The 26,270-nt window shown below is 47.1% G+C and overlaps 1 protein-coding gene and 1 pseudogene across 2 annotated transcripts in view; both read right to left on the reverse strand.

Moving 5' to 3' along the window:
• TCF7L1 (transcription factor 7 like 1) overlaps positions 1-26,270 on the reverse strand; it is a gene marked incomplete at its 5' end in the record, with an annotated part of 154,882 nt that overhangs the window by 25,893 nt on the left and 102,719 nt on the right. The gene's annotated exons all lie outside the window — the stretch shown is intronic.
• LOC308505603 (ran-specific GTPase-activating protein-like) lies at positions 24,133-24,822 on the reverse strand (annotated as a pseudogene). The gene has a single exon. The product of its transcript is annotated as a ran-specific GTPase-activating protein-like (transcript).

The following is a 26,270-nucleotide window of genomic DNA, read 5'->3' on the forward strand; positions in this document are numbered from 1 at the left end:
AATGTCCTTCTTTGTCTCTTATATAGTCTTTGTTTTAAAGTCTATTTTGTCCAATATAAGTATTGCTATCCCACCTTTTTTCTTGTATCCATTTGTGTGAAAGCCTTTGCTTTTCATCAACCACAAAACTTGACTGAGGCTTTTAAAAAGGTGTCCGCAGGCCACAATAACAACCCAACGACACATCTACGAGTGGCACAGACAGCAGGTGGATGGGCCTAGCAGGCCTGGCTGTAGGAGACCAGGGAGGTGGGAATGAAAGAGGGTATTGGGGATCCCATGAATAAGGACAGTCTTTCCACTCGGGGCCCTCTGGTACCCTGCACCCCTTTCAGGCCACATACTGAGTCTCACTTCTGTCCCTGTCCTCTGATGATCATATTGTCTACCTTCCTTCCCACCCCCACTCATCTCTTTCTCTACTCACAGCCTTACTGGGATTTAAATGCTTTTGGCAAGTTAAAAAAGCACTTGACAAATACTGGTACCATTAGTTAAAGCTAATTCCCTTAGTGAGTAACAACATCTGTGCCACCCTGGCAGTTTTCAAAGCATTTTCACACACATAACCCAGGTTAATCTTCACAGTAACCCTGCTATGTGACAAGTGAGGATGACTGTCCCAAGTGTTCACATGAGGTAATGGAGGTAAATACAGGGTAAATGACGCCCAACTTTATGATGAGAGCTGGAGCTGGAGCTGGAGCTGAGGTCTCTCAACCTCAAACCCCACACTTTTCACTATAACATGAGTCATAAAGCTTTTCATGACACCATCTTAAACACCCCACCCCCCATTCCAGCCTTTTCTTTGCTCTGATGGGTTTTTCTCTCCTTTTCTGCCTCGAACAGGGCTGACCATGCAGAAGCTGAATGAAGATATACACGTCAATGTTTTCCTGTAGAGACACTTGAGGTGGCCAGATCTTACACTTAAGTGCTAAACATTACACTCATTTCTCTAAAAGCAATAACCTGAATATTTCCATTTGTTTTAAGTGTCAGGTGCTAACGACAAGTGTCCCACCCCACCCCTGCCCCAAACACAACAGAGGACTCGTAAAATTCATCAGCTCTACTAGCATCTGGTTCCCTATTTAGAGTCATAAACACTCACACTCTTCATTCTTGTTGGCTTGCCAAGGATGTTCTTATATCATATGGGGGCGGCCCACAGGAGTCTATCCTACTTTGGGATAATGTTAGAGTTCTGGGTCTTATCAGTTGACCTTAGGGGTTGCTAGGCTTGTAGGATTCTAACACAGGGCTTCTCAACCTTGGCACTACTGACATTTTGGGCCGGATAATTCTTTGTTGTGGGAGCTGCTCTGTGCACTGCAGGATGTTCAGCAGCAGCCCTGGCCCCTGCCTACTCCTGCCCATTTGTGATAACCAAAAATGTCTCCAGACTTTGCCAAAATTGCCACCCAATGAGAACCACCACTCTAGTGGCTGAGGAGCTGGTACTCAATATACTATGAGTTGCACGAGGGTCTGTCTGCCTTGGTACTGGGGCTATCAAGGTACAAACACACAATAACACACGCTTATAGTAAGAACTTTTAGTAACAGCTACTGTTTTGGTTATCTACCGTGTGCTTGACACTTTACCTACTTACCAGGATGTCTAGACTTCTGGTGGGAGAAGACCACACTGGCCTCTCCTTTAGGGTCCACTCTCACTCACTGACTTTAACAAAAACTTGGAAGCTTGGTAGAAATCTTTAGACTTGTCTGGCCCCTTACAGATCTGTTAGACAGGTCGGGAGAGGTGGTTCTGGGAATAGTGGTCCAGGACCCTTCCTGCTCCAGCCCATCCTGTGGGTGGCGGGGAGTTGTGCATGTATGTAGAGAGGGATGCATTCTGGGCCCTCTGGCCCAGAGGTAGGGTAGGGTAGTGGTAGGGTAATGGAGGATGGTTACTTCTTTTGTACATTTCTGCCTTTTTAAGATTTTGAAACAAGTGATGAAGGTTGGGGTGGTGTTGGTGGGGGGAGGCCTATAAAAACACTGGAGCCTCCTGAGCTTAGCCACAGAAAGCCACTGGATGGAAAGGAGTATTCTAAAGGGACAGCGGAGCTTCCCAGAACCATGAACGGGGGCAGAGGAGCCAGCAACACCCCCTGTACTCCTGCCCCACCTCAGCACCAGAAATTTGGAGGTGATTGGGCAATTCTGAATCTCCAGGTCAGGCCCAACCCAATGTTTAGTAGAAATAAAGCTCTTCTTGGTTGTAATTATCATGTGAGCCAGCGCCACAATCACTCTGGGGGAAGGCACTCATTGGTATGAGCATGTCCTTGGGAATTAAGAGATGTGTGGCTGAATCTAGACTCTTTGCACAGTGATGGCACATGGGCAAATTAAAACTGCTGCTTTCTCCAAGACCAGTCTAGGATCCAACCAAGTGGCCACAATGGCTCTGACCAGTGTATCGTGACCAGGCTGCAGGACATGGTAAAGATGGTCCAGCTACACTACCCTCCTGGGGGTGCTCTCTGGAATGTAAAACGTGGGACCTGTGTGGCATCAATGCAACTATTCGCCAGCCAGGCAGTAGAAATGGTCACTGCTTATGGGATGCTGTCAGTGGGATAAGTAGTCTCTCTGATACTCAAAAACAGAAAGAAAAACACCAGACCCACCCAAATGGTGAGTACTACCACCCTCGATTTATACGGGCTGCTTAATATGCTCCGGTGTGTTGTGACTGTCCGAGACAGGACGGATCCGCAGTTTCCCAATCTTGTTGAATCTGGGAAACTCTTTTGGGGAACAGGGTTTTCCATAGAACACACTTGGGGAAATTCTGCCTTTGTGGTTCACATTTAAGTAAACTGAGACTGGGTTTAGACCTTGCTAAGGAAGGATGATTCTGTTCCTATTTTTAAATCATTTTCACTGGCACAGTGTTGGATTCTCTCAGGATCTATTAAAACGGTCGTGGCATTTCTCTTACTCGACTCAGTCCTGAGACGTACACACAGTGATGGACTTCCTTACAGGAAAGCACCCTTATGTTCCCCAGGTAAACCCTACCTGGTCATGGTGGCTTGTTTGTTCACGTCCTATACTGTGGAATGCTAACCATAAGCGTTTGAAGATTTTTACTTCTACATTCCTAAGTAAGAGTGAACATAAGATTTCTTTTTTTGTGACATCTTTATCAAGTGTTGCTATTGATGTCATTTTGGTTTTATTATTTATAAGGGGGGGTCCTGCTCCTCTTTTATTTAACGTTCTGGGTCCATTTCTGCATCTCGGGCCCCCCCAGTGCCCACTTTGGGGTGATTACTTTGGCAAGGCCAGCTGCTTCTGCTGGACTCAGGTCTCGGGAAGGGTCCCTGTGAAGGGTGCTCTCATGGGAGTCAGAGCCCCTTTTCCTGCAGAGAGGCGGAGACTCGGTCTTACAGAATCCCTGCTGAGCTAGAAGACTGTGTAGCAGATTAATTGCAGCTGTGCCCTGGAATTTCCCCAACATACAAATCTTCATGATGTAAAACAGCTGGGAGGAAATCCCAGCATGCCCTGTATAGAGGCAGAACTGCCAATGAGCTACGGGGATTAACCCTCCGCCTCCCAGAAGGTAGGGCTACCCCCTGCTCCCCCCCACCGTCCCAAGCTTGCTATGGTGTGGACAGGACTCAGTGCCGCCCACATTCTCCCCATTCACACATTCTCACAGAAAACCCTTTAAGCAGGGCCCGGGCAAGAGAGGAAGCAAAGCTTCACGTTACAGAATCAACAGCAGTGCTCCCAAAAGGGGCGCCCTATAGTTGGAAGCAAGGAAACAAGTCACCCCCAAAAAGCTTCCCAGGTGAGAACACCCCACCCCACAGACTTCCTTCTGCTTCTCCTGTGTGGGAGGGACAGGCCTAGTGCAGAAAGGGTGGGCCCTTTTCTCTAGCTTTTCAGTCTTTCCTGCCTCTCTGGTCCCTAATAGTAAACAGACTCTGGGATCCTAGGGCCTGGACCCCTTTAATAGAGAAGAGAGGCGTTCCCAGACCTCCCTTTCAGAAAATCGTGTGGTGCATGCCGCCACCCAGGAAAACAGGCTAGAAACCCAACCTTGCAGACAGATAGCTGTCCTCCATGCAGCCATGAGTACATTGTGCAAAATGCTCTTCGCTTCTTTTAAAGGCAACTTTTAACATCAAGAATCATATTATAAATGAAAAATGTGAACACGTTGTCAATTTCGAGAGCAAATAACTCTCGATTCTGCTACAATTGGAGATGAAACCATCTCTTACCAAGACTACTGCAACGTTTTCCCAAACTCAGTAAGAGGTTAGACTTCTAAAAAACAACTTATCTGACCTCTTCTCTGATAAAAATGCTTCTCTGGTTGGCTGCTGGGTCTAGGGTACTACTCAGCAATCGGGCCAACCTATCCTTTCGCTTCAGCCCTCAAGTCTCCCCAACCCCAACACCAGCTGCATGAAGGTTCTTACAACACTCCGAATGTGCCATATTACTCGGCTGGTCCCTGGCCTGGTGTATCCTTTACTCGTAGGAAATGAACTTCTTCAAAACCCAGTGCCAAGGTCCCCTTCCCGGACAAGCTTTGCCCAGCTCCTCACAGGAGTCACTCCCTCTCCCCTCTGCGCCCTCTGTGCTAGGTGTTCCCATGGCACTCAGCATGCGGGGTGATTATCCATTTGCAAATTCTGTCTGTTCTTTGGACTGGAAGCTCAAGGGTCAGGTCCACACCTCTAAGTCCTCACCCAGAAGCCAGCATTCATGATGTTTCCAGACCCTGTCCCACCTTGAGTTTCAGCACGTTATCAACGTCGTGAGCCCCAACTCCCATATCTGTAACACTGGATGGTCCAGCCCCTCCCAAATCCTTTAGAGACATGGAACGCATACAATGGAACCCCTTTCACTCTTAAGCAATCGGTTCTCACATTAATTGGCTTAGTATTGCCAAGAATTCACAAATGTGGCTTGGAGGCTGTGCCCCCAACCCTGCCAGTTCCTGGAGGCCTGTTTAAGATCCTCTATCTTCTGCCAAAATGGACATAAGCTGATCTAAATTTGAAAATATACCAACATGAACTAATTAGCGAAGAGATAGAATGGCTTTACCAAGTGGAAACAAGAATTTAGTTTTCAGGAGTCACTGGAGAAGATAAAATGAAAGTATTAGGGAACTGGTTCCCAAACATGATGGATTAGACACCATTCCAGGAGCAAAAAGTATAGAAAATAAGGTTTACACTCCTATCCCTTATTTCCTTTTCAAAAGGTGAGTAGTTTCTGCATTTGCTTCGTTTTGTAAACGACACTAAATCCCAAACACCATCACCCTCTGTGTTTTATTCAAGTGTAGACGGTTGGATTCCTTCTTGAGATTTTGTTGACTGGGGAGTTGTTACAAATAAATCCAATCAGTAAATTGATAATGACCCCAGATAAGTGACTTTTTAGTTTAACACGACAAAAAAAATTTTCCTTGGAAAAGTTCTTTAGAACCACATTTTTGTAGTGCTTTAAACCAATGAAGTAACTTTTTTCTTTCTAGCACCTGTCACAGCATTTAGTCAACAAATCTTTTGGGAGCCCCTCTGGACACTGGCAGCAGAGAAACTCCAAAAATATATCATGACTGAACAGTAAACTCAAAAGTAAGAGTGGGTTGGTTGGGTTTCAGTTTCCCCATAAACACCTATTTCCTTCTCTTTCCCCCAATAATTCTCTTTCTTTCCTGGATGGCCTCAAAGTATTCTCTTCCCCTCCCATTTCAGAAAATCTGGCAGCTTTACCTACGAACCTTGATCAAAGGTTTGTTTTTAAAAATTGTCTTCCCCCCAGAAGCTAACTTCTAGTGGTGGAAAGACAGACAGCGTACAGGAGGCAAGAGACCAGGGTTCCAGGCTCTGGACTCGATCATCTCACCTTTAAAATGGGGATATTTTACTTCATTGGCCTGGAGGCACGGACCTGGACCAGATGGCCTCCTATGGAAAAAAAAAAAAATCCAATGCAGCTGTTTGTTTAAAGCACAGCAGGTTTCTGGGAACGGAGACTGTTGAGGTGCTCAATAAATACAGAATCAGGAACTCCAGCTGATCCCCACATACAAATTGTGTACCTGAGGAAGTTATCTCACCTCACGGAACTTGTGATGTCTCACCTGTAACATGGGAATAGCAGCTGGCAGGGTAATTATCTCAAGTATGTCAGCCACTTAGGAGAGGACCAAGCAGAGTGCTGGGCATGTAGTGAGCTTTTAAGAAACATGTGTTTAGTCACTAACATTTAAAGTTATTTCTGTTCAACAAGTGTATAGCCCGAACTTTACCCAAAGACAGGGAAGAGCTGACTAATGTCCAGTTTGGCCACCCGCTCATCTCGGAGTGCTTTGTGATGAGAGAGGTCCTGTTCAGCGATATGGGGATAGATACTTAACAACTGGCTCTCTAGGCAAAAACACAAACACAAACCCTGCTTTGTAGCATGTGCTGGTATCCACGGGGTAAATCATCCCACCAAGGACGATTTCAAGTGACCACGGGAGCCCCTGGTGGCAGTGTTGGGAAGAGATGCTAACCGCTGGCTGGGTGGCGGCTGGCTCTGGCACACCCTGCCTGTGGGCAGGAGCTGAAGGGAGTCTCAGCTTCTGCTGTTGGCACTGATGGCTCGGGTCAGATGGCTCTAGAAAGCTGACACACAAGGGCCTCGGCGGAAGTGGGCCCAAGGTCTCGATGCAGAGCTGGACACGAGGTCAGTCACGTCTTCCTGGCAGTTTTTGCGCTCACTGACCTATAGTGAACACACCACAGAGAAGCTTCTTCATAGGAACTGGCCGTGACAGCCTGGGCTTCCTCTCCCTGAGCTGACCCCTGCCGCACACTTCCTCCTCTCCCTGTGGCATGGGTCTTGTCACAGCCATGTCCTGTGTGTACTGACAGGACGCCCCTCCCATCAGGGGAGACCACCTGCCCTGGTCCATACTATGGCCTCTGCCGTGCACAGATGCCCCCTGCCCCCCATCTCGTTCACCCAGCAACATGTTAGAGCTGATTCCACATCAGTATCTAGAAAGCTGCGTCATTCTGTGGAACAGCTCCCCAGTACCCACTGCATGGAGGTGCCACAGCCACTGAACAGCCCCATATTCCCAGACATGTGGCTGCTTCTGAGTCTTTTGCTGCAGTGAATACCCTGGAACACTCATCATCCTGTTTGTGTATGAATGCACTTGTAGGATACACTTCCAGCTGTGAGGGGAATCGCTAGGTCAACGGTAGGCACATTTGGGTTTTGAGAAGTATTAGCAAATACCTCACAAAATACACTGACACCAGCAACACGAGAGCACTGATTTCCCACACCCTTGCCCACAGTGTTATTAAACTCATTGAGCTTTGTCAAACTGACAGGCGAAAAACAGCAGTTCGTTGTTGTTTCAATTCCCATTTTTCTTGTCGTAAGTGAGGCTGGGAACTGTCCCATGTACAGGTGTTAATGTGAAGGAAAAAAGATGTGTGTGGCCAAGAGGCAGTGGGCTCACCAGCCACTGGGGGCAGGGATGGGGTAGGAATGAGCATGGAACCTGCAGCTGTAGAGGCAGGCGTGGGTGGGACATAGGGAGAGGCATCTCTGTGGCTCCTCAGAATTGACAAAGGACGGGGCAACCTCTACCGCGTTTGACCTTCACTCAGATGGAAGAAGGGCAGATCTGACAGGAGTGGAGGGCCCAGTCTGGCGTGTATAGGGGAGGTGGCGCAAGCCCCAGAAACCACTGCGTGTGTCGTGTTGTGGTGAAGTGGGCAGCTGGTGCCTACCTACGCTTTCTCGTTCTCCCTCTGTGCCTTCCCCATCCTTCCACAGGCCTCTTCCACTTCCTCACCACCTTCCCATCTGTTCCTCAGCCCTCACCAATCTGGCTTCCATTCCAGTCACTCTACTGTCCCCATTACTGCAAGGCCACTGATGACTTGAGAAAGAAAATGAAGGCAATTGACCTTTTATCTGCCAAATCCTACAGGCAACTCTCAGGCCTCATCTTATCGAGCAGCTCTGGGCAAACACGCTTCCTGTCTAGAAGCCCTCTCCTCCCCATGGCCTGTGCTTTTGGGTTCTGTGTGCTCTCTGGCTGAGCTCCATTTATTGACCTGAAGAAGAGTCTCGGCAGACTGGTCAGTGAGAAGAGCCAGTTGCAAAACCTAGGACAGTCACCACCATGTTCTCCCTGGGTTTTAGCATTTCAGGCAATTTTCTGACTTTCTTCTTTGTGCTTTTCTTAATTCATCTGAAACGTTTACAATGACCACGTATTGTATCATCGCAACTGTAAGCACAGCTATTAAAAGTTACCCCAGATTAGTTACTTTCATTCCCCAACTCTTCAGTTTACCCAACTACAGACTTCAAAAATCGGCCTTAATGTCTTTATCTGCTTCTCCCCACTTGATGGCCACCAAGTTCCGTGAATTCTCCGTATCTTTCTAAATCCGAGGGATTCCGGCCCTATTTCGTGGCTGGGCCACTGCAGCTGCCTTCTGTCTGCATGTGGTCTCCTGGCTCCAGACTTTGATCCAGGCAGCACTTGGGGGTAGCCACCCAGTCTGATAGCGATGGGTGGTAGGCTGCAGGTCACCTGGCCTCCGTGTCTGTTGTCCCCATCAAAGAATAGGGTGATAGATGGAGATTAAGGGGTCCCCATCCTCTTCCACATTGTTACCACTGCTCTGGTCTCCCTCCCCATGTCTTCACTTCCTAGAATATTTTTCTAAAACACAAAACTATGCTATTTAAAGCTAGCAGGTGGCTTCCCATTCTTACAGAGCTGATCTAGATGCAGTGAACGCTCTGTACAGAGCACTTCATACATGTTTAATGGGCACCGCCTCCATAAGGTGGCTGCTCGTGTGCATGATATGCCACAGGAAAGATCTAGTGTTTTCAAGTGCATAAATTGCCAGAATACAAGTCAGCAAATGACAGGTTCAGAGAAGGGCAGGATCACAGTGGGCAGCATTCTCACGGGAAAACCGAAGATTTCATACAGGGGTAGCACCTGAGACGGGTCGTGCAAGGCAAGATACACTTCTGTAGTCATTTTACTTCTGAAAGCATTTTATGTTAATTATCTCATTTGATGTAATGGGCCCCTAGGTATAGATAAAGCAGGTACTATCCTCATTTTAAAAATGGGGAAACCAAGCCTGCTGGAAGCCCCTAGATTTACCCAAGGTCATGAACTAGTTGATGGTCTGGTTGGCATTAGAATACAGGGCTTCGGGCTTTTATGGTATGACTCAAAGGGTATACGAGGACCTGCTTTTTGACTTCTAGAAGCTTCAATCTCATCTTGGAACCTTGGGATAGCAAATATAGGGCACGCGTGCTGCCACCCCTCCCTCCTGTACCCATGACAGACACTGATGATGGATCCTGGCACTCTTCTCTAGCAATGTCGGGGTGTCCTCAGAAGTTCAACCCAATAGACCAGGCACTCACTGACAGCTGGTTAAAATTCCTCTGTGAGGTGCAGTCTATTTATTCTCTGGTTTAAGCCTGAAGGTAGATAAAGATATTCCAGCTGGTGAGCAGGAGGCTGAGAGCAGACCTCAGGAGCATGGCTCTACTGGCTGGCACGTGAGGACTAAGTTCCTGAACAGAAGTGAGGAGCCACAAAGAATGTGACTGGACAGCAAAACCAGTTATGATTTGCAGAAAACCCATTGACCAAAAGCGGGCCTGGGAATTCTGAAGTGTATGGATTTTGCCCTGTGGGAGGAGAAGCTGGAAAACATCCCAGGTATTGAGGAGAAAGGAAGCAGGATCTGTGTATAATCAATGGGGAACAGGAAGCGCTTATCTTGGGCCAGTAAAATACACAAAAGAACAGCCAGGCAGCCTGGAGCTGCCTCCCAGCACACAGAGCTTCAGAAGCTTCTCCATCGGGCCTGCAGGCCCAGCAGCTGGCCAAAGTCAACAACTCCTGGGCACCAGGAAATGGGAAATGTCTGAGGAGGTCCCTCAATAGATGGGCAGTTCTGGGCAAGATCTCTGACCCCACAGGCGAGAGAGGACGCTAAGAATAAGGCCACACCAACCACCTCTACACAGGACCACCCCTCCTGATAAAGAGCCTGAAGGATAGGTTCCGGCATCCTACCCTAGGGTGCGTGTAAGTGTGTGTAAACGAGTGGATTAGTCACTTACCACGAACAACAAAAGGATTCTGCATTTATACTGAAGTAAGGGCAAGGAACTTAGGATATGCTAGTGGGAGGGCTAAGAGATTAACATTTATTGTGGACCATCTGTAAGCAGATACTTTATGTTATCACAACACCCAAATTCATCATGCCTCCTTCTACTCACTTCATGAAAGGGTGTTACACCATATTCTCAATTCCCATCTCAATCCTGTTACACAACATCTTTTTTTTTAGTATTTAAACTATTCGCTGTAAGAGGACCAGCCACCCCAGAGTTCCACTTTTTAAAATGGGGGAAAGTGAGTTAATTCAAAGAAAAATATGAAGTAAATAGTATTGATGCTATGTGGCAAAGATTATGCAAATAAGTGACATTTGAGGAACACTGTTGTAGAACCGTGTTTACGGCCATCCAGAGGCGTTGGCAAATTATGGGTGAGGGTATTCCTAGGAATGGGAAGAAGTTCTACACACAAACCCAAAAAATCAACATGTCCCAGGACACACCATCATTTTCTTCCTAAAATGCTTCTTACCAGACTCACCATCCTTTTGTGAACTCCTAGGTGATAATCGCAGAAATCTTGCCCTCCACCCTCTTCCTCACTACTGCCTAGCCAGCCACGAAGTCCTGACTATCGGCTGCCACGGTATTTTCTCCTCTCTCCCACCCCGACCTTGCAATGGCTCCCTAACCCTTCTCTCCTTGCACAGCCTGCTGCCCCACTGACTTGCCTGCTCATAGTCAGACTCACGGACCCTCCCCCATTTCCCCCTCAGCTACTTGGTCACAGGAACCAAATCTTATTTGTCCTTTGGGTCCCCACAGCCCTTGGCATGGCACATCATTTGTGAGAGGTGCTTGATGACTATTGCAGGGTGTTTTAGAGTTCACTGAATTAGAGACACAGGTGTCCCTCCCCGCCAGCCCTAGGTGGAAATGTATCCGAAGACCAAAGGCTAAATCAGTGGTCATGCTCTTGGAGTTGTCACCAGACACCCTAATCTTGTTGGCCTAGGGTGAGAGCAGTGATAACCGCAGCCTTTCGGGAAGGCAAGAGATAGAGTGAATGGGTCTGTCCACTGCTGATAAAGACTCCATTTATTTATGTCAATAGGATCGATCAAACAAACATTCACTGATATCATACCTGCTTCCAACTATTTTCATATTTTCCCCTACAGTTTATATATTGTGTCTAAAAAATAACCTGATACATCCTAGCTCTTCTGTAGCTGAGGCCATGATGCTGGATTGTGTTGCTCAGCCCTGCTATGGGATTGAGCATTTCTGAAATTTATATTCTGTCTGATATTGGCATCATTTCAGGTAAGCAGATAAATAGGTGTGAAAGCCAAGGACAAAGGACAGCAAACTGTCTACATGGAAAAGTAACCAGATCTCTTTAAAGATAACATTTGCTGATTAGTTACCTTGTGTCAAGCACCGTACTCTTCCCATGTGTCATTTCATTTAACACGCATGGCCTTAAGTTGCTGTTATTACTTGCATCGTATGGAAGAGACTAAGGTCCAGAAAGGTTAAGCACGGTGCCCAAGTCCTGTCTTATCCCAAAGGCCACACCGGTAATCCTTTCATTGTACTAGTGCTGGAAGAGAAAGAAACCACACCACTCCTCCAGCCCATCCTGGCAATTCTCAGAGAAGGACACTCAGGCTACCGCCAGAGCTGGAATTACAACAACCCACGTGTCCTGGCCCCTAGTTGCAGAACAGCTAGGTTGGATCAGGTTATTTTTTACAACCAACATATAAACTATAAGGGAAAATATAAAAATAATTGGAAGGGGATGAAATATCACCCTAAGCAAATCAATATTATGAATGCCAATCAGCAACTCATATAACACACAACAAAGGAATAATTGTATTATTCAAGATTTAATTATGGAGAACTGAAAGGCCTTCTGAGTGTGGTCATGGCTCCACACTGCCCTCTGGGGTTCCCACACATACACGCAAGCAGGCTGGCCAATGAGTGGGGAACAAAGGCTCTGGATAAGGATACATGCCACATTGAAAACCAACCACATCAGGGAAAGGCTTTAGATATCCCAGAGGCAGTGACCTTGTGGGTCAGACAATAAAGATCCTTTAGGGCCACTAACCCAAGCACTCAAGGAAATTCTCTGGGCTCCATTTCCATTTGTTTGTAGAATTTAAGATAAAGAAGTTATGAGCTCAGTAATGAATTAAAATACTTTGAGTCCGTCAAATTGGCAAAGGCTTTTCTCCTCTTTAATACCATGGGCACTTTTTCATATCCAGCTGGTGGGAGAGTCAATTAGTAAAGCTTTCTTGTGCCATGTGGAGGTATGTATCAAGTCTTCCAAAGGCTTACCACCCCTGGAATGTATCCGAAACAAATAATTACGCATGTGGGCAAACTATAGCTGCAAGAATGCTCACTGAAGAGCTGTTCATAATAAAATAGCCAAAAGATAAAGTATATCATGCTACAATTAGGATATCTGAATTTATGAAGTAGGTGAATACTCATAGACATGGAAAGGTGATTACTTTATACTATCAAGTGAAAAAGTAAGAGGCAAAACATGCACAGAGTCCTACTTCCGTAAAGTATGTACGTTTATATATATGTTGGAGAGGTCTGGAAGGTGACACATCAAGAGATGAGCTGAACTCTGGGTGACAGGTTATGGGTGTTTTCTTTCTCTTGGTGAAACTTATATTTCTTTTAAAATGTAAAAACAAATATATAAATCACTTTTTAATTAGAAATTTTAAAGACAGATAAAACCAATCAGAAAAAAAAATCATCAGTCAAGTCTGTATTCAAATCTCTATTCTCTCATTTCTTAACTCCTAAGTGCTATTTTCCCTTGTTCTGCCCCTGACAACTCTCCAAACCATCTCCATTAGGACCTGAAAAAGGGTGACCTCAGCCGCTTGTAAATATCCATTGGTCCCTGGGCAAGATGTGCTGGGCCAGCATGCTGTGACCACCAGCTGGAAGGGTCTAGAATGCAGGCCCTGCCCTTTGACACTCTCCTCCAGCTCTTTTCCTTCCCTGAGACTGAACAACGATGGGTGCCGCAAAAGGGGAAAGTTTGGGTGTCATTTTCACCAGAGGGGAAGGGACATGGAGATAACCCAGTCTGCTGGAGCTCAGACCTCACTGGGCATCAGAGCTGCTGGGAGGAGCTTTAAAAACATGGATTCCAGGGGTGGCTGGTTAGCTTAGCTGGTTAGAGCGCAGTGCTGATAATACCGAGGTTGCCGGTTCGTTCCCAGCATGAGCCACTGTGAGCTGCGCCCTCCTTAAAAAAAAAAAAAAAAAAGAAAAAGATTCCTGCGTCTTCTCATTATGATCTAACTGTTCTAGGGTAGGGCTTGAACATCCTTTTTTCCCCCTAACACACTCCAGGTAAGGCTTATGTGAGCTCAGAGTTGACGCCAGATGTAACAACCCCTCCTCCAATAACTTTTTACAGTTTCTACCCCTTTTGGGCTTATTGTTCAAAGATGACCTCCAAGGATCTCCACGGATGACCTCCAAGGATGGTCCTATCCCTTTTATACTCTTAGCCCAGAGCAAGCATCTACCTACCTGCTCAGTGACCATTTTTTAGTGCTGCTGTATGCCGCGTACCGTGGTTCGCCCGTGCCTGTGCCTAAATCCTTGGCCAGAATACTGTCTGTATTACAGAGGAATGATGATATGGGTAAGGCCCCAAATGGAAGTTTCTGGTAAGTATGGAGAATCCTCAACCTGAGAGCCACGCTGCAGGGCCTCATAAATTAACCGTCAGGAGGGGAGATAGGAAACGCCTGCACCGTGATTCCTGCTGGTGTCACTGAGCAAATCCACCAGCACTCCTCTCACATTCCTAACGCCATCAGCACATTACATGCCTTATTTCTGGGTTGGGAGAGGGGGCTGTAACGCATTCCCTAACCTCTCCAACTAAATCCAGGGCTTGGTCCTAATGGAATTTCAAGCATCTGGCCTTGGCGAGCTGGGCCGGGGAGGAGGGTACATTTCAGAGCACAGAAGCCCTAAAAAATGTCTCGAATCTCATTCATTCCCCAAGTGGCCTGGTAGCACATCAGCTTAGGCATAGCCTGTGCATGAGCCTGGTGACAGAACTGAACTTTCACAAGCAGCTGTTTGGGGAGTGGGACTGAGGGACTGTGCCTGTGCTGATGACCCTAAGATCTCTGCCACTTCCTTCCTCAGACCTTGGTATTCCTACCCACTGACTCTGAAAGGCAATCACTGAATGGAGTGACAACTCTGTCTCTGTGTCCCAAGATCTGTGATGTGAACAGAACCAGACTAGGTAAGTGCAGCTCGTCTGAATGCTTTTTAAAAGTTCCTTGGCCAAACTCTCTGTTTTCTATGTTGCATTCTGAAATGCCCCACACTACGTATCAATTCCTTGAGGTCAGGGGTGCTCAGTCACTCAAAGTCATGGTGAGTGGGTCATTACTTTCTTCCTGTTCAATTTCCATTTTCCCCTACAAAGAAATAAACTCAGTGCCATTGGCCAGACTCCCACAGGTGGATGGGTCCTTGTGCTACTGCTGTCTCGCCCTTATATATAGTCTTTTTACAAAAAAACAAAAACACCCACTGTTGTCCCTTCCCCTCTTTCTAATGCTTTGACCCACTGCAATCTGCCTTCCACATTATTGATACTGTTCTTGTTAAGGTTAGCTGACCTCCAAACTACCAAGTTCAACGTCATCTTTCAGGTCTCTTCCCGAAGAAGCCTCTCAGCTTCTGGGATAACCCTTCCAGCTGGTTTTCCACTTATACCACCACCACCCTTAGTGTCTTAGCCTACCCCTCTAATGCGGGTGTCCTCCATCCTTCTCCCTGTGTAATCCTGTCCACCCCCCGACTGGTCAGTACCCACGTGGTGGTCACTCTCATCTCTGTGGCTGGCTCCAACCTCTGCCCTGAACCCCTCATTCCTCATTTCCAACTGCCTCCTCTATATCCCCTCACAGGCAGCTCTATCCTACACACACTCATCAAAACCCAGCAATGATCCAGTTTCCTAATATCCTACAAACCAGGACTCTTTTGAAAGCAAAGGGGACCATTTTTAACAACTACACTGGATGTGATGATTAATTTTATGTGTCAATTTGACTAGACCATGGGGTGCCCAGATATTTGGTCACTGTTATTCTGGGTGTTTCTGTGAGGGTATTTCTGGATGAGATTAACATTTGAATTGGTAGACAGAATAAAGCAGATTGCCCTCTGTATCGTAAGTGGGCCCCATCCAATAAATTGAAGGCCTAAACAGAACAAAAAGGCTGACCCTCTCCCAGGTAAGAGATTTCTTCCTGCCTCATGACCTTTGAACTAGGCGTTTTCCTGCCTTTGGACTCAAACTGAAACATCAGCTCTTCCTGTGTCTTGAGCCTGTTGGCCTTCAGATAGGAACTACATCGTTCTCTCTCCTGGTTCTCGGGTCTTTGGCCTCAGACCGAAACTAAACTGTTGGCTCTCCAAATTGAGTCATCCCACAGATCTTGGGATCTGCCAGTCTCCGTAACTGCGTGCGCGCGCGCGCGCGCGCGGGCACACACACACACACACACACACACACACCCTTATTGGTTCTGTTTCTCTGGAGAACCCTGACTAATATAACAGACAACCAATGTGAACCAGGACACCTGGTAACTACTGTACAAACTTGGGGACAGTTTTGGTTTCTTCTTCCTTTCTTTTACCCCCACATCTGATGGAGGACCAAGCCTCACATTCTAACTCTGGACTGTCTTTCAACCCATTCACCCTCTTCTCTCCCCATTACTGCCCTAGACCTCTGTAGTGACACCTAACTTACCAGCCTGCAGCCCTTCCCCAAGCCAGCCCATCCTTCATGCTACTAATTGTGTCACTGCCTCGTGGAAAGAGCTGGCAGCTCCCCAATGCTTGCAGAATAAACCCTGCCTGCTCAGTGGGCATTAAGGTCTCAGCCTATCCTATCCTTCTCCAGCCACCTGCCGCCAACCTCCAAAAAAATGCCACATCCGTGTTCCAGCCACCCATTTCTGTTCTCTAAGTATTTCACTGTCCATGCCCCTGAGCTTTTTGGCAAAAAGCTGTCATGCTATTGCCAGGGGCTGGACCACCACCCTCCGCACCTTTGTTCAGTGGCCCAAGTGTCAGCAAAGGGCTACTAGGGGAACTTGGCTCTCCTCAGTTGCACTTGGAAGATGTGTAGCCATCACAATGTGTGTGCGTATGTGTGGGGGCGGTGTGGGTGAGGAGGGGGGGACCAAGGCCCTTCTTATACAGAAGACAAGCCTCATAGTGGCCTCCCTATTTACTTCCGGAGTTCCAAGTGAGAGGTGAGGACAGGGCATCTGAAGCCACAGCAGCAGCGAATGCCTCGCGTTGCTCTCCAGTTCCCTGCCCTCCAGCCTAACGCCCCTCAGTCCCGGGTAGCCATCCAAACGGAACCTGCTGGAGGACTGACTCAAGGATAACATTAGGCACCAACCCCAGATACCACAACCCATATTCTCCCTCTTCAATAGCTTCCAGGGTTCCCAAGACACCCTATGGCTGCTGTGCTGGGGATCCCCAGGTATATAATGGCTCCTTCTTCTGCAGTTTGTTTTCTTTCCATTTAGGCAAGACCTTTGGGGGACAGAATCTTTCTGGGAGACTTGTACCCTGGGTTTTTAACAAGTCTTTGTTGACAGTACCTGGAACCACGTCGTCACTCGAGGCACACAAGTTCTTTCAAGGCACAGTCTCTTGAGCCCTGCACACTGCTCTCTCCCTTCTTCCACTTGGCTTTTTAGAGGCCCGAGGGAGCCGAGAGACATCCTCCAGGAGGAAGCCCTGGACCCACATTATATCTTTTTAGCTTCAACATCTACTTCTACTCGCCGATTACTTAGGCTGGCTTTTGGTCAGAGCTAACGCACGTCTTCTTGTCTGGACTAAATCTGCAACACCCAGGTGGAACCATACACAGCCCTCACGTTGCACTTCCTGTCCCACGCCATCAGGAGGGGTCGATGGCAAGTCCTTCAGTGGTTGGTTCTGTGGGCCTGAGCCTCTGTGCCTCCGAACCACAAGCCTACTGAAAATGCCCTTTCCTTTAATGCCTGCGTAGCGAGGGGCCACAGGAGCAGGGCATCCAGTTTTGGTCTGCGTGGTGCATCTCAACAGAAACCAAATGCCCCCACATACAGGCTTGGGGGCCTGCTGGTGTCATAGTTAACTTTTCTGGTGGATTTTAGGAGCTTAAATAATTCTAATATTATTAGAAGTAAATTTTATGTTAATAGCTTAGGCTTTGGAGTGAACACACACACAGCAGCAATAATTCCATACGCAGTCAAAAACTGTAAGAATACTGTTAGTATGTGTATATATATATATATATATATATATATATAATATATTCAACTACTATACAGTAGCTCTACACCACAAATACTAATTTGAAGTGGCAGAAAGATTATTGGCAGGGAGGATCTCAGAAGACGTGTGCAGGGCCTGTCACAAGTAGACATGATGATAAAGGGTAAGGCAATGCTTAGTAATTGTAATAAAACCCCCAAATCCCAGAACTACTTCTACATCCTAGAGTTGTGGACCACTGTGTTGGAGTTTTCTCACTTGAATGTACCTGCTCTTTCTAGAAACAGGTTGAGGTGATACTGAGCTTCCTGAAGGTGAGGTAATTTTTATTTTTTTAATTTTTTACTTTTGCATCTGTGGTACAGATCACAGCACAATAATCGATACATGTTTTGTTAAATGACCGCTGAAACATCTTCTAGACAGGTGTTAACAAATGGCTCAGGCCCGAATCTGAACTTCACATACAAGGTTTCCTTAAGTGATGAATCAGAAACGTCACTATCTCTTCTTCAGTTTAAATTCCAGCCCCCCTCCCTGTAAAATGGGGGTGGCAACATTGCCTACTGCATGAAGCTGTGCCTGCTGAGGATGAAATGAGGAAACGCATGAAGGGCGGGAACTCAATAGCCAGTGGCCAGTATCACCGTTTCTCCTTGTTGATGTTATTATAACTGTGGACAGAGCAGGGTTTGCCTTAATGAATGAGGGCAAGTTTGCAAAGCCTGCTCTCCAGGGATGTTTTAGTTCCAGGTGCTGATTTGCAACAGGAAAGGAGAAGCGAGGCATTTGGAGCAAGCCTGAGAAGCCTGCTGGGAGGCGTGTCCCTCTCTGAGGCCCCTCCCTCACATGCACACATCGTCTGGTGTCCCCAGCCAGTGCTCAGGACATTCTCCGGTGCTCAGGACATTCTCCGCCAACCCTGCCCTCTCCCTTCTTTTCCTCATTCAACATCCCAGTATTTCACAGCTCTTCACCAGCATGTATTATTGTCCATTGTTCAGAAAAAAATGAATCACGTCATGACTTGAGGCTTGAATTCAACTTAAAAAATTGTGTGGTTCTAAGGGTCTCTATCCAACTTTTTTCCCAAAAGATTATTCTCTAAGGAAAAGAGAAAACAAAATGGTTAATTCTCAAAACTTCTCAGTCTCCATTATCCCACGGATCTCTACACCCCTTGAGACACAATTTTCAATAGTAAATTGGGCTGAAGTTTGAGGGCAAGGCCTAGAGAAGCTGTTTAATTCCTACCACCAAAGACAAACTCAAATTCTTTCCCAATTTTCCCTCAGGCTGCCCTTCTGCTTTATAGGGCCAAACCACTGAAAGAATAAATGAATGCAAAAAATTTGCCTCACAGCAGTGAACACCAAGATTTTCTACAGATAAATTCCCGAACAAACCCACCCCAAAGATAATAAAAATGAGGGCTGGGTTTATTGGGCTTGTTAAAAGGTTGGCTGCCTGATTTTCTTTAGGATCTGAATATGTTTACATGGAGGGAGGCCTTACTGACACAGCAGTTTGAGAAAATCAACACAGGCCCACAGAACACTAATTAGTCTGCAGCGAGCGCAGCCTGTCATTCCACAAATACTCACTGTGCTTCCAGCACGCTCACGCACCGTGTGAGGTGAGGTGGGGGCCAGAAAGACAATGTGGCTTGGAGGCGGCCTCAGCCCAGTAGGGAAGACAGGATTGTGTCCCAAGTGATAAATGCCGTAGAGTGTGCGAGCGTGTAGGGAGGCTAAGTAAGAGGTGGGATTCAACCTAGACTTTGAAGATTGGAGAGTCCAGGCTGCCACCTGGACAATTTACACAGCGCAGGGCTCTATTCTAAACATGACATATTCATAAGTAAGCATCTAGGACAATGTTTTCCTAGAGACAAGGCTGGAGGGCGTCTCCGAGGTCAGTGCTTGTGATCAGGAAGGAGGGGCACAGAGGCAGGCCCACCCCTAAGACCCGGGGGGCCTAGGACAAGAGTAGAGCTGCAAGCCCATCTGCTGACATAGTTAAACGTTACAGCTCAGGCTAACAAACTGTTCAGTATACTCGCCTTCTACCTTGACAAATATACCTTCCCAACGATACAAAAAGGCTAGGTTCAAATTTAGAATTCCTAGACTTAGGTCTGGATCAGCATGTGCTGGGGGTAGGAGAGCCCGACACGGCACCCACCTCTCCCTCCTCGTCCATCCCAGTTCCATCCAGTACCATGAGTCTCATGACCACACAGAGAACAGCCCCAGGCAAGCCAACAGCCTGCGGGCTCCCTCAGCGGAGGGGAGTGTGCACTAAGAACGCAGTCCATGCCCAACAGAACAAACGTGAGGGAGAGACCGGCGCAGGCTCTGGAGTCTCAGAACCCCATTCCTTTCCTCCTGGGTCCCCCAGGTGCTCTAGGGGCCGAGGGGCCCTCGACAGTGGGGACACAATGCAGGGCTCTTCCTGCTCAGGACTAAGGGTGACGCTGCACAGGGAAGGATTCGATTCCGCAGACCGTGATGCACCGTGCTGTGTGGTTTTCGTTATGGTAATGCCTTTATCCCAGATAATGAATACAGAATTACATCAAGCCTATGAGTTCAGTATTGTTATTCCCATTTCACATACGAGGAAACTAAGATTAGGGAGATTTTAACTTAACCCATGCAAGTCACGTCCAACCCTCTCAACGTGGATTTGCTGGGGAGCAGTGCAGAGAATGAATCCAGGGTCCTAACTGCTGGGCAGTCCCTGCTGAGCAGTGGGCAAAGGCTGCCCAGGATGAACAAGAAGCCACTCGGGGCAAGACAGGCAGCCTGGCAGGCATGTGTGGGCTGTAGCTGGCCCCAGGGCCCTCCATGAACGGGGGCCCTGGGAGTCTGTCCCTAAAGCCACTGGCTTTGATGCACTGCGGCAGGATCTGCTACTGTAAAACTTCATTCTGCTTCCAAAAGCTGGTGCCAGAACTCACGCACCCACACTGCCCCGGGCGCTCAGAGATGCCCACGGCCGCCGGGCACGCCATCCTCCCTCCCCGCAGCTGTGCTGGCCAGGCCAGGCCTTGCCAGTCTGGGAAAGAAGACATTTTCTTTTTTTTAAAATTGATTTTTGAAACCTTTTTAAACTAACGTATAAAGTTTATATAGGTTAAGTACACAAATTGGGCATATAACTCAAGGAATTTTAAAAATGTACATATTACATAACCACTACCTAGACCAAGACAGAGAACATTTTAAAAACTGATGTAACACATGAACACATTCTCCTTATAAAGCATTAACACACAACACGTAAGCTGATCCCCCTCCATTGGCCCCCCTCCTGGAGTCCTCCATACACACGCGGCCCCACTATTACAATACAGTGTGTCCGGAAGGGGCCCTGGGGCCCCTTCGGCATTCCCAGGCCTTCAGGAGTGAAGCAGCCTGACCAAACAGGTTTGGGATCTTTCTCTTGGAACATTCATCCTCTTATGCCCACCCCTACCCCCACCCAATTCCTGCAGTAGATAAGAGAGCCTATAGATTGCCGCCAGCACCCAAGACAGCACAGCTGCCTCACGGATCATCCTCCTGAGAACTGGGGGGAAAGGGGGTGTCCCCATCCTCTCGACTTCAAGCAATCTAACTTGGACCCCTCTAGAGTACGGCTGCTGCAAACAAAGAGCTGCCTCCAGGCACCTGGGCTGCTGGGCCTACGCAAGACAGAAGGGACTGGGGGCACGCCTAAGCCAGAAAACTGCCCGAACTGGTTACATTCCAGCAAGATTAGCACAAGGCCCGGCCTGCTCCTGAGCCCACCTCTCTCTCTTCTCCTGGACCATGAATAGGATTAACTATTTCCCTCCTACTTGCTGTCCAGCTTCACAGGCTGACAACATCCCCTGCTGTTTGCACATTAACCTTCTATTTTACCCGGCAGCTTCTCAGGGGCTGCAGATTAACACCCACCAAGCCGACAATGGACTCCAGACAAAGGCTCCTCTGCAAAGCCACCACTGCCCAAGCGACTAGGGAGCGCTGGGTATGCTCCCTAACGAGGGCCTAAGGAACTGGGAAACTACCCACAGTCCAATCTGGATGGTCCCGCCTTGTGACTGAGTTCCGGCCTGAAAGGAACCCCCAGCTCCTAGGAGAGCCCTGCAGGGACCTGGGACTAAATACTGAGATGGGAAGCCCTCCAGCAGACCCAACCTACCAGGTTTAGCTTTTCTCCTTTCTCCTGGCAAAACTGAGGCCCCAGGGTATAATGCAGGAAGCAGCTAACTCTGGCCCTGCCCTGAGGCTCCCAGGGAAAGCTACAGCCCCTGGTAGACATTATTCTGTGTCAAAGCCATTTTTCATGTTCTTGTGTGCAGGTGCATGAACACACACACATGAACCTGGAAAAAAGCAACAGGTCAGAGGGGAGGGAAAAGAGAACCAGAGTAACAGGTGTGGGACTGTCCTTAAATGTCCAAGACCAGCAGCTTCTCAGCCGAGCTGCATGATAAATGCCTGGCATTAGTTTAAAAATCTCCTCCAGGTGATTCTCTTGCAGCCTTGTCCTAAAGGAGAGCCCCTCAAAGCGGAAGTTCATATGAATCAGACTGGGAATCTTGTTAAAACACAGTTTCTGGATCAATAGGTCTGAGGTGGAGCCTGAGATGCTGCTTTTCTAAGCTCCCAAGTAACGCTTGTTCTAGGACCACTCGTGTGTGCTAGGTACTGACACTGAGCTCGTCCATCAGAGGCTGAATTCTCCCCGGGCTCCACGTGCTGGTCTGCCTTCAGTTTCAACCTTCTCTCCAGGCAGCCAGCCCCAGCTGTGCACAGCTCTGATTGGGGGTCCTTCCTTCTATCCAGGCGACCCCCAGGGCAATCTAAAGTTCTTCTTCTCAAGACCTGGAAGTCCTGGGCCCTCAGGACAAAACTTTTTGGCTTCTGGGCTGCTTGCCCCGCATGCCTGTGTCTCCTAGTCTAGGCCAATGAGACTGTTTTTCTTTCTGTCTTTTTTTTTTTTGAGCCAACATTTTTTTTTTAAAGTAAATTTTTCTGTTATAGTTGACATACAATGTTATACTAGTTTCAGGTGTACAAGCGGTTAGACATTTATATAACTTACAACGTGATGCCCCCTAGTACCAACCTGACACCACACAAAGTTATTACATTATTAACTGTTCGCTATGCTATACTTTATATCCCCATGACGATTCTGAAACTACTAATTTGTATTTTTGAACCCATCACCTTTTCCACCAGCACCCCCCCACCAACCCTCATCCCATCTGGACACCATCAAAATGTTCTCTATATCTATGAGTTTGTTTCTGTTTTGCTTGCTTATTTATTTTGTTTTTTAGATTCCACATACAAGTGAAATCATATGGTATTTGTCTTTCTCTGACTTATTTCACTTAGCATAATATGCTCTAAGTCCATTCATGTTGTTGCAGATGGCAAGATTTCATTCTTTTTTCATGGTTGAGTACTAATACTCCATTGTATATATGGGCCAGTTCTTTATCCATTTATTTATTGGTGGATACCAAAGTTGTCTCCATGTCTTGGCTAATGTAAATAATGCTGCAATGAACATAGTAGTGTTTTGGGTTTCTTCAGATCCATTTACATTTAATTATTGATAGATATGTACTTATTGGAACTTTATTATTCATATTTTTGATTTCTTCTCCTTCTCCTTCTTAAAGAAGTCCATTTAACGTTTCTTGTAATACTGGTTTGGTGGTAATGAATTCCTTTAGCTCTTTCTTGTCTGGAAAGCTCTTTATCTGTCCTTTGATTCTAAAGGATAGCTTTGCTGAGCAATGTTGGTTGTAGGTCCTTGCTTTTCATCACTTTTAATATTTTGTGCCAGTCCCTTCTGGCCTGCAAAGTTTCTGTTGAGAAATCAGCTGACAATCTTATGGCGGCTCCCTTGTATGTAACCAACTGCTTTTCTCTTGCTGCTTTTAAGATTCTCTCTTTCTCTTTAACCTTTGGCATTTTGAGTATGTGTCTTGGTGTGGGCCTGTTTGGGTTCATCTTGTTTGGGACTCTGTACTTCCTGGACTTGTGTGTCTATTTCCTTCACCAGTTCAGAGAAGTTTTCTGTCATTATTTCTTCAAACAGATTTCCAATGCCCTGCTCTCTCTCTTCTCATTTCTGGTACTCCTATGATGTGCATGTTGGTATGCTTGATGTTGTCTCAGAGGCCCCTTAAACTATCCTCATATTTTTTAGCTTCTTTTTGCTGATCTGATTAGGTGTTTTCCTCTATCTTGTCTTCCAGATCATTGATTCGATCCTCTGTTTCATCTAATGTACTGTTAATTTCCTCTAATGTATTCATTTTGGTTACTGTATTCTTCATTTCTGACTGGTTGTTTTTTATGTTTTCTAGCTCAGCTCCATTTTAATGTTTCCTAGCTCTGTTAAAGTTCTGACCGAGATCACTAAACATCCTTATAACCAGTGTTTTGAACTCTGCATCTGGTAGATTGATTCTCTCCATTTTGTTTAGTTCTTTTTTCTGGAGCTTTGTTCTGTTCTTTCATTTGGGACATGGTGGTTTTTCTTTTGGAATTCAGTTCTTTATATAAAGTCCCTTGTAAAAACAAAATAGAATAAAAACAAATCAAAAAGAAGGGGCAGGACAAAATTTTAAAAAAAGGAAAAGAAAGGAAGGAAAAGAAAACAAGGGCAGAGGACTTATTGCTTCTCCTCAGCTTTCTCCTTGGTCTCATCTTCAGACTCCTTGTTCTCCTCCTTCACCGAAAGAGCTTCTAGCTTTTCAGCCACTTTCTCACTTTTGCCCGATCCTTTCTTTTCTCTCTCTTCAATCTCTTTCCTGCATTCTTCAAACTTTGTTTTGAATTTCTGTGCATTTTCAGCATTAAGGAAGCGGATGGCCAGCAGCTCCGGTTTGGGACGCTCATTGGCAAAATCAGCGTGGGTGTTCCAGACCCAGGCGCGGTCACTGCCCGCATTTGGCTTCAGCTCCATCATCGGCGTGATATAATGGTTGGCGCATATCTTCAGGGTCTTATCCCTCCTCATGAGGAGGCGGATGGTCACTTTCTCCTTATGCTTCAGGAGCTTGACGTCGCCAGTGCCTCGTTCCTTCTATTCTGGGAGATCGTTCTCTGAAGCAAACCGGAATAGCTTTGCCCGCATTTTGAAAAGCTCCTCTTTGTCTTCTTCCAGCGTTTTAATTTCTTGTTCGGGAAGAGAAACTATAGGCTCAAACTGGGGGTCGTGGTTGGACTCATCTGCATTCTCAGTGGAAGTATCATAGTCCTCATGTGTGTCCGCGCCACCGAGACCCCAAATGCCGAGACCGCAGGCCAGCGAGGGTTGGCGGCGGCGGCATGGGCTGGGACATGGTTCTTTGTCTTCTCATTTTGGCTGCCTCTCTGTATTTGTTTCTACATATTAGGTAGAGCTGCTATGTTTCCTGATTTTAGTAAAGTGGTCTTATGTTGTAGGTGTTCTATGGGAACCAGTGGCACAGTCTCCTTGGTCACCTGAGACAGGCACTGCAGGTTTGTCCCTTGTGTGGGTTGTGTGTGCCCTCCTGTTTTAGTTGAGCCTTGATTGTTGTTGGCACATCAATGGGAGGGACTAACCCTCAGGCTGATTGGTTGGGACTACAGTGGAGGAGCTGTTGTGCAGGCAGTTGGGCAGTTTGGATAGACAGAACAGGATTCACGTTACTGGGGCTCTGGTGCCTGCCCAGTGTGTCCTTTGGGTGTGTTGTTTGTGGAGGTGGTTGAGTGGTGCTCTGGTGTGGTCTGAAGGTAGCCATCAGAAGGTATGTTGGTTCTGAGGCCTCAGGCCAAGGTCAACTGCCGCCTGTACCCTGCTCAGGTCCACTTGGTGTGAGCTACAAAATGATTTGAAGATGGCTGCCACTTATGCGGGGCTTGGAGGTGCCTGAGAAAGGCTAATCTGCGAACTGAGGCCAGCTGCCACTCTCACTGGGCCTAGCTCTGCTTAGCAAGAGGTATAGGGCATGCTGAAGCTCAGTGTTGCCTGTTTGGGGTTTGTGAATCTTTGAGATATTTTAGGAGTCTGCAGCATAAGCCAAAATAGGCCGTTTATATGGAAGAACCACTGGAAGTGGCTAGGGTGGGTCCGCAAATTGAGTGGGGTGCAGTCTCAGGGAATCACTGGGGTGGGGCAAACAATGTTAGCTAGGTTGATGGAGATTCAGATATGGTGCCTGCCTGGGTGTGCAGACTGGGTTGGGGGAGGGCTCAATAAAGGAACAATGGCTTCTGCCATCACTTCTATCTGAGAGAAAGCTGCTCCTCCAGCCCTTGCCATGAAGTCAGATAATTCAGTTCTTCCCCATATGTACCTGATGCGTTTCGAGCTGCTGACCCAGTGATAGAGCTCAAAGAAATTGAGTCCATCAGTGAGCAAGTCCATGCATGGGCCCTGTAAGAGGAACACCTGAGACTCCAGCAGACCTCCATCTCACTCAGTCACAATCTCTGCTGGTTTTCACAGCCAGAAGTGTGGGACCTCTCTTTCCAGTACTGGAACCCTGGGCTGGAGAGCCTGTTATGGAGCTGGGACCCCTCGCTCTTCTGTGGGGGCCACCTCCAAAGCAGAGTTATCCCTCCTGATTTTTAAATGCCACACGTGGGTGTGGGACCAGCCTGTTCCATGTCTCTGACCCTCTTACCAGTCTCGACATGGCTTTTTCTGTATGTCCTTAGTTA

The sequence above is a fragment of the Rhinolophus hipposideros genome (assembly GCF_964194185.1).
Source record: "Rhinolophus hipposideros genome assembly, chromosome: 12".
Classification (NCBI taxonomy): domain Eukaryota; kingdom Metazoa; phylum Chordata; class Mammalia; order Chiroptera; family Rhinolophidae; genus Rhinolophus; species Rhinolophus hipposideros.